The following is a 19303-nucleotide window of genomic DNA, read 5'->3' as shown; positions in this document are numbered from 1 at the left end:
CTCTTGATGTCTCTTTCCTCATAGTAACTTTCATCAACTGACCTCCTTATCTTGTTCTTTGGCTATAAATTACTGCTTATCCTTCTTATACTATATTGAAGTCTCCTTTTCCTCAATTATAATAGTTTCTGAATAAAATCCTACTTTACCAATTTGATCAGTATTTGGCTTCCGGTCTCTTTGACGGTTTTAAGAATCTTCATTTATATTCCTCTCCAGACTCCACAGATCTTGTTGTTGCTCAGTCACTAAGTCATGTCCAACTGTTTGTGACCCCATGAGCCCATGAACCTAGCATGCCAGGTTTCCCTGTCCTTCACTATGTCCCAGAGTTTGCTCAAGTTCATGTCCACTGAAGTCGGTGATGCCATCCAACCATCTCATCCTCTGTCGCCCTATTCTCCTTTTGCCTTTGGTCTTTCCCAGCATCATTGTCTTTTCCAGTAAGTAGGCTCTTCATATCAGGTGGCCAAAGTATTGTAGCTTCAGCTTCAGCATCAGTCCTTCCAATGAATATTCAGAGTTGATTTCCTTTAGGATTGACTGGTTTGATCTCCTTGTAGTCCAAGGGATTCTCAAGAATGTTCTCCAGCGCCACAATTTGAAAGCAACAATTCTTTAGCGCTCAGCCTTCTTTATGGTCTAACTCTCACATCCACAGATATTAGGGGTGGGTATTTACCAAGCATTTATTATTTGCCTGTCACAGTGCCAAGTGTCATTTATCATATGATCCACATGCTAGCAACTGATCGGTCCAATTGCTGACCTCAGCTTACACACAATAAAACTTAAAACACGGAGATGTTAAGTAACTTTGTCAAACGTCTCCTAGCTCAGAAGAGTCAGAACTGGGCCTGGAATGGGGCTACTGCCTCAGAGATTGGACTCTTAGTGTCCCTAGAGCTATTAAAATGGCAATTGTGATCCACATTTATTTTGAAGTGAATAAAACAGACTCATTAACCACAAGTAGTGAGGTTGTCTGGAGATAATAATCGTCTGGGAATCTGCAACAAATTGCTCAGACTCCAAGATTTGCCTTTTCTCTAGACATGAGGCTAATTGTAAAAACTGTTTACATTAACCTGTAATTAGTTCTGCCTTAAGTAATATAACTGCACAATGGAAAGAGTGGGTAATCTTGTTCAGATGGGAGTTTCTTCAAATAAATGAGCAAAGGAATGAAAAGAATCTACTTGAAACTCGAACGAAAGTAGCTCTGTATCACTTATTGAGAAGTGTTAATAGGTATGGGAAAGGTAGACTTTTGCTTGTCTTGAGATTGAATGACTGTGCTCAACAATTCTCTCTCTATATATATTGTTATATATGATATCTATGTTATACATATGATATATATTATATGTGATATATATGTTATATATCAATCCTAAAGGAAATCAACCCTGAATATTCATTGGAAGGACTGATGCTAAAGCTGAAGCTCCAATGCTTCAGCCACCTGATTCAAAGAGCTGACTCATTGGAAAAGACCTGATGCTGGGAAAGATTGAAGGCGGGAGGAGAAGGGGACAATAGATGAGATAGTTGGATGGCATCATCACCTCAATGTACATGAGTTTGAGCAAACTCTGGGAGATTGTGAAGGACAGAGAAGCCTGGTGTGCGCCGTCTGTGTGGTCACAGAGGGTCAGATATGACTGAGTGACTGAACCACAAAATATATATTATATAAGATATGTATACTTATATATATCTTTACTCTTAAGATTTAGAATGTACTCTACTAGCAGGCAGGATCCACACTGTGTATCTTTTTTTTTCTATTAAATTTTTGAAATTTTGTATTGGAATATAGTCAATTAATAATGGCACATCATGTATCTTTAAATACTCAATGTCAGAACAAATCTTTACCCGCTCAATGTTAGAATTGTCATCTAATTTACAGCATCACCCCTGTTGGAACTTGGCCCTAGTGGAAAGTTTACAGATCTGTGGCAAACCTGTGTTTGTGGTTTGCTTCTTTGCTCATCGTATTTATGTTTGTTCCTATTAAGATCAGCTTTTAATCTGAGAAATGTCATGTTTTTTGGCTCTTCATATGACCATGAATTTTCCAAGCTCCTGATGATTTGTAAACCACAGGACTCAGCAGCTGGAATGCATTAATTTAATAATAAAGGCAGGGAAAAGTTTGATCTTATAAAGTAGCAGTTATGCAAATGTCTCACACTGAACAGTGGCCTTAATGGTCGCCATGTTTCAGCCATAGCTGGTTTCTCAATTACTTTTAGGTTTATTTATATTTTTTTTGCATGTGATTATAGAATTCTGACTTATTTCCAGGATAACTGAGTCTCTTTAAGATTTTCCTGCTTGCCCCTTACTGTGTTTTATCTTTCACAGTATTGCCTAAGCAAAGCGTAAAGGAAATCTTGACTCACGGATGGAATCAGCAATGAAAAATTCTGTGCTGTCTCAATCCCCTAAGTGAGAAAAGGTGAAAGTATTTAGAGAGACCATCAAGGACCCCTGGAGGTAGATAAGGCTACATCGCTGTAGAGGAAGAACCAGTCATATTGACTGCTGCCTGTTAGGTATCCCCATAGGTATTAGCAGTCGGCAGCCATCATTAGGTATCTATATCTCACAGTAATCTCAAAGATATAACAACACACAAAACTGAATTCCCGATCTTGCCCTGCCCCGAATACACCCTGCCAAGGTCTTGTCCATCTCAGTTTACAGTAACTGTCTTCTGCTAGTTACTCAGTCCAAACATCAATAAGTCATCTTTATCTTTTTTTTCCCCGTATGGATAAAGAACACCATTGGCTCTACTTTTCAAGTACATCCAGAATCCAATAACTTCTTATTCTTTCTCAGCCTGATCCTAACCATGGTCACCTGAGTACCTAGATTTTTGTGGTAGAAACTGAACGGGATTTCTGCTTCCAAGCGTGTCATCCTTCCTTCAAGCTCTTTTCCACACACCAAACTGATTCCATTAAACCTTCATCGGGTCATGCCACTGCTCTGCCTAAGACCCTGCAACCTGTCTTCATCTCCTCCTTCCCCTCCTCCCCCCTTCTCCCAGCTCTGACCTCACCCCTGTTGCTCTGCTTTCTAGCCTTAGTGGCCTTCTTGTGCTCAGTTGTGTTTGACTCTATGGCCTGTGGACTGTAGCCTGCCAGGCTCCTCTGCCCATGGAATTTTCCAGACAGGAATACTGGAGTGGGGTGCCTATTCCAGGGGATCTTCCCAACCCAGGGATCCAACCTGTGCCTCTTGCGTCCCCTGCATTGGCAGGTGGATTCTTTACCACCAGCACCACCTGGGAAGCCCTGCCATTTCTCAGATACTCTTAGCCTGTGCCTGCTTCAGAACTTCTGCGCTTATTGGAATGCTCCTTAGGCTCCATGTCTTTGCTCAAATGGAATTTTCTAAGTGAGGTATTCATGACTACCATATTTATGTCTGTAACTGTGTACAATAATCCTTATCCCCTCCGTTATGTTATTTTTCATCACAATTATAAGTAATTTAATTTACTTGTTTCTTTTATTTATTTGTCCCCACTAGAGTACAGATTCTGTAACAGTAGGGATTTTTGTCTTTTTGTTCACTGATACAACCCCAGCAACCAGAACATTATTTGACCTGTAGTGGGTACTCCATAAATGAATACTGAGTGAATAAATGAAGATGTGAATGAACTGTGCTGGAACATGACTTTGTCCTCTTCTCTCCACTGTTTAATTCTGTAACTATTTCCCTGACCATGGAGAACAACACTCATGCCCAGATAGGTGTTTATCTATCAGAATATGTCTAAGGTTAAATGTTAATAGGGGCAGAGGAAGACTATTTTGTCTGAATTGATAAATTCTCCTGTGTGCATTCTCTTTTCTGTGACAGGGATAACTGAGATTGACCATAAGGGATCTGAGGGGTAAATATGAGACTTACAGTAAAAATTAATTTTATCTATAATTTTCAAGTCAAATATCAGACTAAGAGTCAACAAATGGTTTCAAAGAAATGCAGCAGGAAGCCTTTGGGATTTTTTCCCCAGGGTTTATATGAACAAGTCAGTCCTTATGTGTGCAACTGTTGTGGCTGGTCGTGCTTGTACTGTAGGATTGGGGTGAAAAATGTGTATTTTCAAAGTTCTGTGATCAACTTGGGTTGGAAATGTAGCACCATTCTTGGCTGTTCCAGCTTCATAGTAGGTGGCATAATGGCTCTTGGGAATCACTGGTGCAGAAGATGCCTGGAGAACAGGAAGAGGGTGAAGGGACTAGGAAGATTCCATTCAACTTGTTGTTTAGTCGCTAAGTTGTGTCCGACTCTTTTGCGGCCCCCTGGACTGTAGCCTGCCAGTCTCCTTTGTTCATGGGATTTCTCAGGCGAGCATATTCGAGTGGGTTGCCGTTTCCTACTCCAGAGGATCTTCCCGACCCAGGGATCAAACTAATGTCTCCTGCATTAGCAGGTGAGTTCTTTACCACTGAGCCGCCTGGGAAGCCCTCCATTCAACTCACCCATGAATAAAACAGCTATCCTTCCTTTTCCCCTCTTTTTTGGTTTAAAAAGTTCCCCCTAGCATTTTGCAAATTTTTTGTTTGTTTCTGAATTTCTTTATGATAATTTATGACTTTTCTGGGTTTTTCATTAAAATTTTACATGTTGAGGGACACTTCTAAATTCCATGATTCTCCTGTGCCTACACCAAGTTTCTATATTATATCATACTTGGGAACTGTGGCCAGGAGTTAAAAACCTGGCGGTTAAAAACTTGGATTCAGTATAGGTTTTCTGCTGTTCCTTGGAATCACTAAGTATGACCTCTTGATGGGTGGGGGCTCCCTCTCTTGATTTTCTAGTTCCTGGGGATTTCAGAGTTGAAAGTCAAATAAACAGACAACTGATGATGTGCCTTTGGAAAATGTGTAATTTTACTTCTACGTATTTCAGATAAGTGCTTTTTTGGTGACCCATGTAAAGATATCAATATGTTAAGAAAAATGTCTACTTATAAATGTATGCATACTTAAAAAATGCTATGAACTTTAAAACATAAAATGTTTCATTATCATCCATCTTTATGTGGTAGATTAAAGTCATTTTTACTAATCTGTTGGAGAAGGGAAAGTCTACCCACTCCAGTATTCTGGCCTGGAGAATTCCATGGACTATATAGCCCATGGGATCACAAAGAGTTGGACACAACTGAGCAACTTTCACTTACTACTCTATAAGAGATTCCCAACCTGGACACAAAAGGACTTGCACATGGATTGTTGAAGATTGATTCAGGGTATGGAGAGAAGAGTTAATGTCAAAGAGCCGAGAATGGGAATTTTTTGAGAAGCTGTTACTGTCCAAGTGCTGTTTTAGTGCTCCACTCACCTTAATCCGTTTATTACTTAATAGCAATCTTATCCAGTAGCTATTATTTCCCTTAATTTACTGGATAAGGAGGGTAAGTCTCAAACTGCATAACTGGCATAAGGTTGTACAGAGATTGTGACTGAGCTGGTATTCAAAGCTCAGAGGCTTGTGTAACTCTAAACTTTGTGTTCTTTCAATTTCCTCACACAGAAATGGGGCTTGGGCAAAAAAAAAAAAAAAGATTTTCTTGTTTGCTTGCCCAGTCATGAACTCATCTGCTTCCCTAGCCTTCATCTTTTCCTGGTTTATTGAGAATCATGGTACCATCTCTTGGGTTTTTCTTCTGCCACCTCTTTTATTACTTCCTTGTTGAATTTACTCAAAGTTTGTTTTTTTTTAAACTGCTAGTTAAATTGAAATGTCTTATTTTTTTTTTTAAAGCTATCTTTTAAATGTCCCCTCGCCCCAGGCCCCCCGCCCCTGCGCCATGAGATCCTCCAAGTTAAACAGGATTCCATACAGAAGTTCTGATAAAACTCTGGCTAAACAAATAAGTAAGATTTCACCAAAATTCAAAGGGAAACCAGACTTAAGTGATTCTGAACATTTTCTCAGAAGAATTGGGGCAAGCACTAGCATGAAAGGCTGTATCATTTGAAAGACAATCCCACTTTATTATTCTCATGGGAATTAACATCAAAACTAATAAAAAAAACCCCAGGATTCTTTTGTTTTATGAGGTATGGTGAGGAGATGGGACAGGATCTGAGTATACTGCTAATGGGGCAGTAGCATTGGATTTGAGGAGGCGGTGGCAGAGAGGCAGTGGAGAGAGGTGCAGCTCTGACAGTTGGTACCCTATTCTTCCTTATTCTGTCACATTGCAAGTTTCTGATCTGCAGCAACCTGAGGGAGAGAAGGAGATAGCTTGAGGTATGAGTAGGCATAGAAAGTTACAAGGTGCTTTAAAATATATTGTTTTATTCAGTCTTTATAACACATGTGTGAAGTGGGTAGCACAGCATGTTACTTGGCTTACCCTCAAATCTGAGTGACTTACAGCAACAAAGTTGATTTAACATTTACATTTAGTGTAGGCTGTAGATCAGCTGCATCTCTGCTTCCCATGTCCTCTGTCATTTTAGAATTCCAGCTGAAAGAGCAGCTTCCTTGTAGGCACACTGTTGTAATAACAAAGAGATGGGACAAGCGTCACATTCCAGCAGACACATCATATGATCAGATCCAAAGACAGTGGGCTGAAAGTGACAGAAAGTGAAAGTGAAAGTTGTTAAGTCGTGTCTGACTCTCTGCGACCCCATGGACTGATACAGTCCATGGAATTCTCCAGGCCAGAATACTGGAGTGGGTAGCCGTTCCCTTCTCCAGGGGATCTTCCCAATCCAGGCATCGAACCCAGGTCTCCTGCATTGCAGGCAGATTCTTTACCAGCTGAGCCACCAGGGAAGCCCAAGAATACTGGAGTGGATGGCCTATTCCTTCTGCAGCAGATCTTTCCAACCCAGGAATTGAACCAGGGGCTCTGGCATTTCAGGCAGATTCTTTACCAACTGAGCTATCAGGGAAGCCCGTGTTCAAAGTGTACAATAATAATGCAGCACACCACTGGAAAGTTTTATTATTGTGATTGTGCTTCTTATTTTACAGAGGTGGAAACCAGTGCTTAGAGAGATTAAACTGTCCAAGTTCACACCACTGACAACTGGCAGAAGCCAACTTGGAATCTTAAGTTTTGACCCAAGGCCATTACTTTTTTTGTATTATACCAACAAAAATGGCAGCTTCATTTACTTATCTGTCTTTGTTGCTGTTTGTCTTGAGAATGGTTTTCCTCATAATGACTTCCTAGGAAAGTAGTTAACCCAGTGCCCATTATGCTTTCCTTCCCTTTCAATTCGCCAATAAACGGCTTTGAAATGGTTTTGAAATGCAAATGTGTTCCACGTGAGAGAAATATTTTGTAAGTTACCGATAGTCCATTCTTGGATGAAAGCTTAAATTAAAAAATAAAATCCCTTTTCAACACTGGAACCATAGTAACTTAAATTTCCTTTAGCAATCTTAAGTCTCAAATTTCTTTGCATCAATTAAAGACATTGTATCAGTTAAAGCCAAATATAATTTATAGATGGTTGTGTGGAGTTTTAGTGAATAGGAATTTTGCAAGCATCTCCAGATTGAGGTGCTTTGTTAATGAAAGTGGTGATATGACCCTGAATTGTTTCCAGCCTCCCACGAATTCTCTAAACCTTAAGGTGGCAGGGCTGCTGACTTTTCCAGAATCCTTAGATTTCTGCATTTCCTTGTCTCTGGGTCTTGGCTTAGTCTATTGTTCCCTCAGTCTGAAATGCTTCCAGCCTGCTCCACCTTCTCCATCACCCAGGTCTAATCTTGATAATTTTTCAGGCTCTGTCCTTAAATGCTTTCTACTCCAGGCAGGAGTTTCCCAATCTCATCAAATACAAGTACACATCCCAGTAAAAAAAAATCCAAACAATGCTTTGCGTACACTCCAGTATTCCTTCTTACTAAACTATGACAAACCTAGACAGCATATTAAAAAGCAGAGATATTACTTTGCCAACAAAGGTCTGTCTAGTTAAATCTATAGTTTTTCCAGTAGTCATGTATGGATGTGAGAGTTGGACCATAAAGAAAGTTAAGCACTGCAGAATTGATACTTTTGAACTGTGGTGTTGGAGAAGACTCTTGAGAGTCCCTTGGATTGCAAGGAGATCAAACCAGTCCATCCTAAAGGGAATCAGTCCTGATATTCATTGGAAGGACTGATGCTGAGGCCAAAACTCCAATACTTTGGGCGCCTGATGCAAAGAATGGAAAAGGCCCTGATGCTGGGAAAGATTGACGGCAGGAGAAAAGGGGGATGACAGAAGATGAGATGGTTGGATAGCATCACCGACTCCATGGACTTGAGTTTGAGCAAGCTCCGGAAGTTGGTGATGGACAGGAAACCTTGATGTTCTGCAGTCCATGGGGGTTGCAAAGAGTCAGACAGGACTAAGCGATCGAACTGAACTGAACTGACTCTTTTGCCCAATACCTTTCCTCTAAAAGACGTGCAACAAATAGTTTTTAAAATTGTTACATTTGCTAAATTGAAAGTCTTCTGGACAGTGTATGGAGTTGATGTGTGTTCCTGTTTCTTCAACAAGTAGTTATTCAACGCCTTTCATTGCAAGATACAATTGACTCACCAAAAGTGCCATGGCTATATAGACCGACTGATTCAGGGTTGAAATCCAGAATTGCCTGACTGTACAACCAGTATACTTGATCATTATATAGATATCAATAGCTAGAGGTTCCTGAATGCTAGGTGGCTTCACTGTTGGGCAGCTATTAATTTTATTTCTTTTCCTTAAAAAATTGTATCAAGTGTTTCACCAATGCCTTTTTAAACTCCTGTTAGTCTTAGTTTAAAACCTTTTTTTTTTTTTTTTTTTGTCCGTATGAATCCAAGATGACCCATTAAAAGTGAAATAACATTTTCTGGGTGGACTGTATTGAGTAAATTGTACTGCCTAGGGTAGATTCAGGTTTTTTGGGTCCTGAGCTTACAAAACTTTTTGGCTTTCTTTAAGAAAATGAAGATAAAAGTATAAACATAAAAATAAGCATAACATGTGTAGTGTAAGAAAAGAAATCACGATGATTTACTTGAGTGTTGGAGGTTCAGCTTCCTGTTTTTCTAATCTATCTGAGGCAGTGTACCAGAAATGCTTACAAACATGCTTCCTTGTTGCCACCTGATCACTGGGCTTCTCCTCCCCACTCACCCAGGGTGCTTCATAGCTCCTGGCCCCCCCCCAATGCTCACGGTGACCCTGCACACGAGGCTTTATTCGTTTCCCATGAGTCCACTTCTGGTCCTGGCAATTCAAGAACTACAGTCAAATGCAATTGATTTTAGTCTCATATGAGTTTCTGAGTTAATTATTGGACTTCCTGGTACTTTTTCTCAACAAATGGAGATATTTTACTAGGGAATAGCCTTTTCAAATACAAGGATTTCTTTATAATTATAAAAAAATTTTTTTTGGCCATAGCGTTGGTTAGACTACTGTCTTCATAGAAGCCACTTGGCATGAATATAATTTCATTTTGGAAATGTTTAAATAGAATACAAAAGAAGTAATGAAAATTGGTTCTTAAGTAAATAATGTTGTCACTAAGGGATTTAGCTGAGGTTTACGTGGCTGACAGTATGTTCAGAATAGCATTACCTAGAATTGTCGCTTCCATTTTTAAAAATCTTGGGAATGACTAAGCTTTGCTGAAGAATTTAAGTCATTTTTTCCTTCAAGCTTTGTTGAAGTATTGGCTCCTGCAAAGACAATGAGGTACCACTGGAAATTAGGCTTTTTTAGTGTAGTATTAAAAAAATGGCAGCAGAGGGCCTCATTGCAATGTGCTAGATTTTTCTTTCTTTGTGAAAGAATTTCTCTCTCCATTGCTCTGCCTCCATTCTCATTGTGAAACTTGCAGTACGTTTTGTGGAAAAAAAATTTTTTAAATACCAATTTTACTACATTGGGAATGTAGGGTGCAATTTAAGCCCTAAAAACCATTGTATTTCTTCTTGGTTCCTGTGAAGATGTTGAAATTTTGACATCTTTCTTCACTTCCATCCACAAGCAGTGAAGAATTGTATACTCCCTTTTGCTTTTTCTTTCAGGCTGTTACTGTTTTTATTAAGACCATTCAATTTGTTGGCAGATTATTATGAAAACACATTCAGGCAAGTTATTTTACTTTATTCACAGATGAGAAAAATTGCATGGCAAGAGTTCATAATATAATATGACTCATATCTTTCAGTTGCCTTTCAGCTAATTGTGCTCAAGTTCTAACAGAGTTATTTCCCATAACTAAAAGAAAAGAAAAGTTGTAGATTATAGCTATGTCAGATGTTCCAAAGAAATGGGGTTGAGTACAGGTGACATTCATTAAGCCTGCCTTAATTATTCTATGGGTTCATCTTGCTGTTGGTGTGACTATGGTCAGGAAGGATAATGGCACAGAAAATAAGAGAACTGGTCAAACCACAGTTCGGTGCACTCTGAATAGATAGACATGGGTTTGCACTTAATCCTACTGAGTTCCTTTTTAATGCTATTGTTTAGGAGAGGGTGTCTCTTGCAGACCACAAGTACCTTTGATAATTATGGGTTCTGTAGTCAAATATACCGATTTTTGGAGTCTCAAGTTGGTTATTATAATGTAATAATATCATTATGTTAATGGAGAATTTTCATCTTACCCAACTCTCACTTAAAGTACATTTCTAAAATCCTGCTTAAAAAGCAGATTCTAATCATCCTTTAGAAAGGACTTGTCTTTAGATGAAAGAGAATTTCAGAAAAATGGATTATTGCTCATTTCCAGCTTTCAGAATCCTTGCTTTTTGAAGAGTTGAAATAATTTAACTATTAGGGAATATAAATATTATGTAAGAAAGGGCTAATTTTTTATTAAGATTAGATGAATGTTAACATTTTATTGAATCATAAGGATAATATGGAAACATAACATAAAAATATAGGTATTAAATTAAAAAAAATAGGTATTAAATAGAAATGTTATATAGACATGGGCCCTCATATACTTCCTATAGAAAAAATATAAACAGTATATAGAAAAGGGCAAATATTTTATTGAGATTAGATGAACATTTTATTTTGCATATATTTTTTGTGATCCTTAAAACAAAATGCGAATAATGATTGTTACCAGTTAGACAATTTAGGTCACTCCCGACTGTTTACTTTTTGTGATACAACAAGGTATATTCTGATTGTGTTTTCTGATAAAGCATTATACAACAATAAAACTGGACAAAATGATAGAAAAATCACCATTTCAGGGCTCTTAAAATTGACCGAAGGCATACTGAAAGGTTGTTGCTGAACGATAAGACACGGGATTCTTGGCCTCCGGAGGAGACGAATTCAATCCGGGGCCTGAGACGAGGCTGGATCGCTCAGAGCTTTTGTGTAATAAAGTTTTATTAAAGTATAAAGAAGATAGAGAAAGCTTCTGACATAGGCATCAGAAGGGGGCAAAAGAGTACCCCCCTCCTTGTCTTTAGCTGTATGTTATATAGTCACTCACAGTCTGTTAATGAAAGGAATGTCATAAAATTTAGAATGGCACCAGATAATTCATCCCTGGCCATAAAACGATTGACTTGAATCTTGTAGAAGGGCAGAATACCAACAAATAGTTCCGTTTACATAGATTAGGGGAACAATACCTGAGTAAGTAAGTTAGGCCGTTTGGCAGAACCAACTTGAAGATAGAGTCTGGGGTTCATTAACATAGCTTAAGACAACATTTCCATAAGAAAAAGAAATGTATTGGTTAACTCAAGGTTTGAGAGTAGTTAGCTTTAGGTGAGACCAGGTGTCACGGCAACACAGCATGTTAAGAGAAACCTCTTAAATTTGTATAGAGAAGGAAAAACAGATCGCTGGTTTGTTTCTTCCTGCCGCTTAAGAGAGATAAAAATGTCTGGCATTTGCAGCCTCTTTCCTCCATTTGGAGACCCCTGGCCTTCCTGCCTGTTACCCTCTCAATACAACAAATTGAGAAGCAATTTACTCATGAAAAAAGTACCGTATGTCAGCTATGAATGGTGGGAGTCTCTGGCATTCTTGCATGGGGCTTCTCTCATCGACTCCTACCCACAAGGTGAATCTCAGCAGAAATGAAGGGGGCTCTGCAGAACCAGAACACCAGAAGCTTCTTTGCCAGAGGGGGCTCACTTGGCTTGGAGCTGAGGGTGGGAAACCTCACATCCAGGAGTGTTGTCAGTAAAGTCTTAATTTCGGGGGCAAAGGAATGGGAGAGACCAATGGCTCAGGTACACTAAGGCTGTAGCCCAGCTTGTAACGAATTGGTGGACTAGCAGACTAGCCTGGAATTTAACTGGGAGATCTGGGAAATGAGATGGCCACAGAGGGTCTTGAAAACCTCTCCGCATATCCACTCAGGAGAGACTGGAGAAGCCCCCTAGATCCACATATCCCTGGCTACGTGTGAGACCATACACCTGTGCAGAAGGCCTGAGTGTGTTGAGTGATGGTCAACTCAGTCTTGTCTGACTCTCTGAGACTCCATGGACTGTAGCCTGTCAGGTTCCTCTGTCCGTGGACTTGTCCAGGCAAGAATTCTGGAGTGCATTGTCATTTCCTTCTCCAATGTAGAAGACATGGTGGGAGGTAAAAGCCAGGGAAGTCTTAAAAACTGATTGATTAATCCAGTGGCAAAATTTTCTTTAGGTTATTTAATTAGGGTTAAAGGCCAAGATAGGATTATATAATGTTTTCTATGTCTGTAAATTCTATAATTTCTAAATATTTAACCTAGAAATACACTAGACTAGGGAAGAGTTTTTTAATCTGAGTTGTGAATCTCTGATATCTCTTTCCCCACCTAAAAAATAAAATTCTTAATTACCTTTAGTGTTTCTGTCAGTTTAGATATCATTAATATCAATAGAGAACTTTGGAATGTTAATAATAGCTAATTGATCATCTATTATCAGCTCGATGCTGTGCCGACCGGGTACTTTTTAATGTCATTTAATTCTGCAATCACCCATGGTAGTATTATCCCCATTTCTGGATGGAGAGATTGGAATTTAAATAGAATACATTCCTTTTCCAAGGTTACAACAGCTAAGCAGCAGAACAGGTGGAATGCACCTGGAGACAATCTCATTTCTGGATTCATATCCTTAAACACTAGGCTAAATTTTCAAATGTTGATGCTATATAATGTAAATTATTTTTTCTGCAACTATAATAATGCAATCTGATAGCAATCAAATGGCCTTATGTAGAGTTATTGGTCCATTACGCAGGTATATATTTTAACTTTCTAGTTGAACCTTTAAAAAAACACTTTATATTAAGGCAACTTTCAGACAGATACAAAAATAGATAATAATATCATGATCCTTCATGTGTGTCCCTATCACATGGCTTTGAGCTTTTTCTATGAATGCTAAAATTTCTGCTTGCCATGCTCATCTTCACTACAAAAGGGAAATAATTATAGACTGACTTTGGTAGGGTAAATACTGATAAGTTTTAAATTTGTAAGTAAACTTTTTCAGTAATGGCTTTTACTAACTTGTTATTCTATAAATATTTCCTTTTGAAATGGACACACTGATGATATGTTTTAAAAAACAAATAACTCAGTGCAAATAGCATGAGGAGTAGAAGGAGTCAGCAGGTGGAGGTATTCCACTATTTTGGTGTTAACAGAACAAACAACTCCAGTGCATTAGGGTGGAGCTGCAGAATTTGTTTTGTTCATCCTCTTTTTTCTTTAAGGTGTTGTCTACGGACTCTGTGCGTCCATTAGTGACCAGTGAGTTAGCCTTCTTCTTAATTTTTTTAAGGCTAATTTTTGTAGCTGTTTTAGATTCACTGCGGAAAAGTTGAGTGGCAAGTATAGAGCGTTCCCATATATTGGGTTGGTCAAAAAGTTCATTCAGGTTTTTCCATAAGATGTTATGGAAAAAAACCCAAAGAACTTTTTGGCCAACTCAATATAACCCCTGCTCCTACATGCACAACCTCCCCCACTAGGGACATCCTCCACCAGACTGGTTCACCTGTTACAATCGATGAATCTGCACCGACACATCATTATTGTCCAAAGTCCGTGGTTTACATGAGGGCTCACTCAGTGTTGTAGGAGCTTCACCCCGCCCCCCTCTGATGGCTCACCAGGTAAAGAATCCGCCTGCCATTGCAGGAAACACAGCAGACTCAGGTTTGATCCCCTGGAAGAGGAAATGGCAACCCTCTCCAGTATTCTTGCCTGCCTGAAAAACCCTACAGAGGAGCCTGTGCGCTGCAGTCCAACGTGTCGCAGTGAGTCGGACACGGCTGAATGGCTGAGCAACGACTTACTGCTGTATATTATATGGGTTTTGACAAATGTATAATGACATGTATGCACCATGATAGTTTCATACAGAATAGCTCCACTATTCTAAAGATCTGGGCTCATCTTTTATACATAACATTTTCTCTCATATAACAACACTTGTTAAAAATTTGTGTTTCTAATCATATCATGGTTTTCAGTGACTCTCGGGGGTAGGTAGATAACTGACAAGCAGTTGTAATTACACAGCCTCTGCCTGGTAGTTTGCAATAGAGGTGAAGTGGCTTATGGAACTGGAAGGAACTAGTAGTATAATCATACCTCATTCTTTTACTCCAACTACAGAAATATTTTATGTTGCACAGAGCATTGAACTGCTTTATTTATTTCTATTTCCCTTGAATAGCATGTGGTATTATAAGCCATATGTTTCTGTAATAGCCTTTTAATTCTCCATTTCAAATCTATTTACAATAACTCTGGCTCCTGACAGAAACCATTTAATAGTTCTGCCTCTTCTTTGGCCTCGTACTTCTGTCCCATATTTCAGTAGTGAATATCATTGCTAAAGCTTTGATTTATTTCTGGGAAAGTCTTCCTGGCTTTCTCTCCCTGGTTTCCTCAAGAGATTGTAAGCTATGCACAGCTAGACTATTTTCACTTTATTTGACAAATTGTTTGCATTAAATGAATTTAGAATAATGTTGATTACTAATGTTTGACTTGCTTATTTTCCTAAGCCACTGAACTCTGGTATGTTTGGAAAATGTGCATTTTGATTATTACCACAACTTCTTTAGCAGTTATGATTCTTGGCCCCTTAAGCTATTACTCTCTTTTGCTCTTCAAGGAAACTCAAAATCATAGTCAATGAGGTTATCTCCTTTGGCTCCTTAGTAGACAAGCCCACTCTAGGGTAAAGTTTCAGTCACAGTCCCTCTTCTCTATAGCACAGGTTGCCATATACATAGTACATTGTAGGAATCCTCCAATTCTTTTCAGCTAGAGTTATTGTTGCTATACTAGATGAGGTTTGCTCCATTTTCATAGTTCACAGATTGGTTTTTGTACAACTTGTGAAGCTCTCAAATGTCTTCCAATGGAATGTTTTTCATTTTATAGATCTTAGAAAAAGCAGGTCAAGCATCATTTAGGAGTTCAGATTCTGGGTATAGAAGCTCAAATACTGGCTCTAACACCTAAAAGCCAAGTGATCCTAGAAAAAATGAACTTCACTTTTTTCATTTGCATAGAGGAGGTAATACTACCAGACAAAGTTTCAGCTAGGATAATTGAAATAATGCCTGCAAAGCCCCTAACTTGGCTTAAACTGTAGCAATGCATACTTTGACTACAAATATACACTTGGATTATAAAATTTCTTCCTCCTCTCTGGATACACTACTAGCCACCTTCTGTACCCCAAAAGTGCCCCATATAGTTTTTTTTTGTTGTTTGTTTTTTTACTCATAGAGTTTATAGTACCTTGTTACCCTCATGTCCAGAGACTGTAACTAGCTTGGCATAGATTGGACTTTGAGACAATACAGGCTGAATGAATTAGTCCACTTCAGCTGAAAGTGCCTGTTCCAAATCCCACCCAGTGGGTTTTGTCATTATATCATCACCCTATTAATGACCTAAGAGCATATAGAGACAATTTACAGACAAGGAGAGGCAAACAAGTCTATTAAAACTGTAAGAATAGTGAGATTGTCTTTCACATCCTCTAGAATGGTAAATGGCTTCCTGGGGGTGGTGCCAGTGGTAAAGAACCGACCTGCCAATGCAGGAGACTTAAGAGATGCAGGTTCGATCCTTGGGTCGGGAAGATCCCCTGGAGGAGGCATGGCAACCCGCTCCAGTATTCTTTCCTGGAGAATCCCATGGACAGAGGACTTGGCAGGCTACAGTCCACGGGGTCGCAAAGAGTCAGACATGACTGAAGTGACATCATGCATGCGCGCAGATTAATTTGGATTATACCAATTTTTCAAAAGACATAATCTGAAGCTAGAGGAAGATGTCATTGCCTCTCTTCAGAGTGCAGTCCAATGCTTTGACCATTCCGGGGCTCTAAAGTAACTCAAGATGATTGTGGCCTTTGCTGGCCTTTGTTCAAGTGTCTTTCTACCATGCAGTGTTAAGTTTCAACAACCCAAAGGGCTAGTCTTTGCTTTGTCCAAAGTGGAGGATGCTAGGATAGAGTCTATATGCTAACTTTTAATTTCAGAAATATTTTGTACAAAGCTTCCCTCATCTGCTATTGTAATGTTCTTATGAACATCCAAAATTTTGCTCCAAGACCTCTGGCTTTGGTCCTGGCAGTCAGGAGGCTGTGAAATGTGTGCTGCCAGGTATGTCACAGGACATGCCTATACAACTGGCAGAAAGACAGGCTCTTGTGTGGAACCAAGTGAAATAATAAAGGACTCCTATAAGTCTCAAAGATCCCATCAAAATTCTTGGAAGGAATTACTTATACCTGGCAAGTAGAAACACAGCTGCATTTTCACTGATTAAAAAAAAATACTCATTAAAATACTGGCAATAGCAGAGCAAATTAAAAAGTTAATATAATTTTTGGTTAGACAGTACTTTTTATGAAAACCCATAGTTCTTTCTCATAATTAACACAGTGAAAGAAACCTTGGTTGTGAGTTGAGAACTGAGAAAAACACAGTTCAGGCACTAGATCATTTATTTGATGAATATATGACCTTGGGCCAAATAACATTTCTGAACCTCAGTTTCTTCTTCTGTAAAATGGAACTGATACTCCCCCTACTTTATCTGGTTTTTGTGCTTGAATGAAGTAATATACAAGCTGTAAAATAATCTACATACAAAGTATATTAGCTGTATGGTTTCTAATGTGCAAAACTTAGAAGATAAAATCATGTATAGACAACATCCACTCAATGCACCTTTTCTGTAGCATTTAAAAATAATTGTCCCATTTTTGGACATTTCCGGCAATGGGCCCATATTCTTTAGGAAGCAGGTCATTCCGTATTTGGCAAGCGTCGAGGGTCAGGTTCCTCACGAGCAAACTCAGAGAAGGAATTAGGGTGAAGGTCATTTATCAGAGGGTGCTCCACTACCTGAGGTAGGGAGGAGGGGAGGCGGGCCTGGGCAGAGGGAGAAGTCAAGCTGTCATAAAGCCCCTGTGAAAGCTTCACAGCGACCCGGGGCAAGCTCGGGGCTGCAGTGGGCCACCAGAGTTGCCACGAGTCTGGGCTAGAGGGCTGGACTGTTATGTCATTGTATTGACCAATCACTGGATCTTGGGTGAGGCAGTTTTTTTAGACTGAGGCAGTCCTCAAAAAGAGTTAAAAACTGAAGGTTATCTACTCCTGCAACTAAGGGAAGCAGTCTTTCCTTTGCCAAAGGGCACCTGGGCATCACTGCTTCTATTAGATGAGCCCTGGAGGTAAAACATTCAGCCCTCTATTGGGTGGAAAATTTCCTTGCTGTGACTATCATGTAAGTTACTCTCCTCAGAGTCAATTCCAAGTCTTACAAATATTTTCTAACATAATTCTGTACTATATTCTGGAAGCACTTGTTCTGTAATGCTGATGCATATATATGCATATATTTTACATATATAAGCGATTTATATATGTGTTTTATATTAATATATTGATCATTATATTAATAACACATTAATATTATATGATCAATTATAACCATCAATATATTGATATATTTACAGTATTAATGTATTATTAACCACAAATATACCATTAATTATCAGTATATTAATATAATCATTAATATAAACATTAATAATTGTATTACATTGATAATTAATAACATACACGCAAAGCTCAGATTCATATTTATGCACATATTCATGTGCATATATAATATACAGGTATATTCTGAAAACATATACTTTGAGTGATCTGAGAATATGTTGTTAACAATTGGCTGAATGATGCCCCACTGTACTCAGCACCCAGCTTTTAGTAACCATAATGATGCCAATTATTGTAGAGAGTAAAACGAGTCTGCTGTCCAAGAGAACTGCTTTGGGAGATCATGAATTCTGTTTTGCACGTGTTGGGTATGAAACCCTTTTGAGACATCTGGAAGAAAACAGTTGGTAGGTGTTTGAATGTATATATCTAGAGTTTGTGGAGAAGGAAGTGGCTACCCACTCCAGTATTCTTGCCTGGAAGTTCCATGGACAAAGCAGCCTGGCGGGCTACAGCCCATGGACATTGCAAAGAGTTGGACATGAGCGACTATCTCTAATGCTAGAGTTTTGAAAGAAGTCTACACTAGCGATAAGTAATTAGGAGTTGATGTTTATTTAGTAACTGAAGCTAGGAAGCCACATTTCCGTCGCATTCCTGCAAGTCCATGATAACCTGGGGCTGGGTTTCCCTTTCAGATGGTAGAGTTTTCCTTCACTGGAGGTCTTTTCCTGGTCTGTTTCACTGAATTCTGTTATCTGCCTCGTTCTTGAGGCATCTGGGAGTGCAGTCACTGGTGTAGGGTGGGAGGAGGAAGGGACCTATGACTAAAAACCGGAGGAAATTCAACATATAATGGCTGGTAGACGGGAACTCTGGAGCTGAGGTAGGAAAGGAGTGGCTGGGGAGGTTAAAGGGTGGGGTCATACAAGCAGGAGAGAGAGGAGGGGTCAGCGTTCTAAAATTCTTCAGAGAAATGGTGTCATCGGAGATGGAGGTAATTGATGATCTTTGGGAGGGTGGTTTTGGTAGGAGTAGAAGCTGGACTGGAGTGGGTTGAGGAGTGAATGAAGGGTGAGGAAATGAGGGCCATAATGTGCACAATGGTTTCAAGAAGTATAGCTTTGAAGGTGAGGCCAGAGATACGGACTAGCTGAAGTGGAGCAAGGTTGTGTTGAAACAGTGGGCCTGAGTGTGAGCAAGAGAACTAGAAATAGCCCCCCCACATCAATGCTTTAAATATCCCCCTTCACCTTTAAGTGGGTGTGAACTATATTCTGAAACATTTAGAG

The sequence above is a fragment of the Dama dama genome, chromosome 30, assembly GCF_033118175.1.
Source record: "Dama dama isolate Ldn47 chromosome 30, ASM3311817v1, whole genome shotgun sequence".
NCBI classification, from domain to species: Eukaryota; Metazoa; Chordata; class Mammalia; order Artiodactyla; family Cervidae; genus Dama; species Dama dama.
This window is presented reverse-complemented; position numbering follows the sequence as displayed.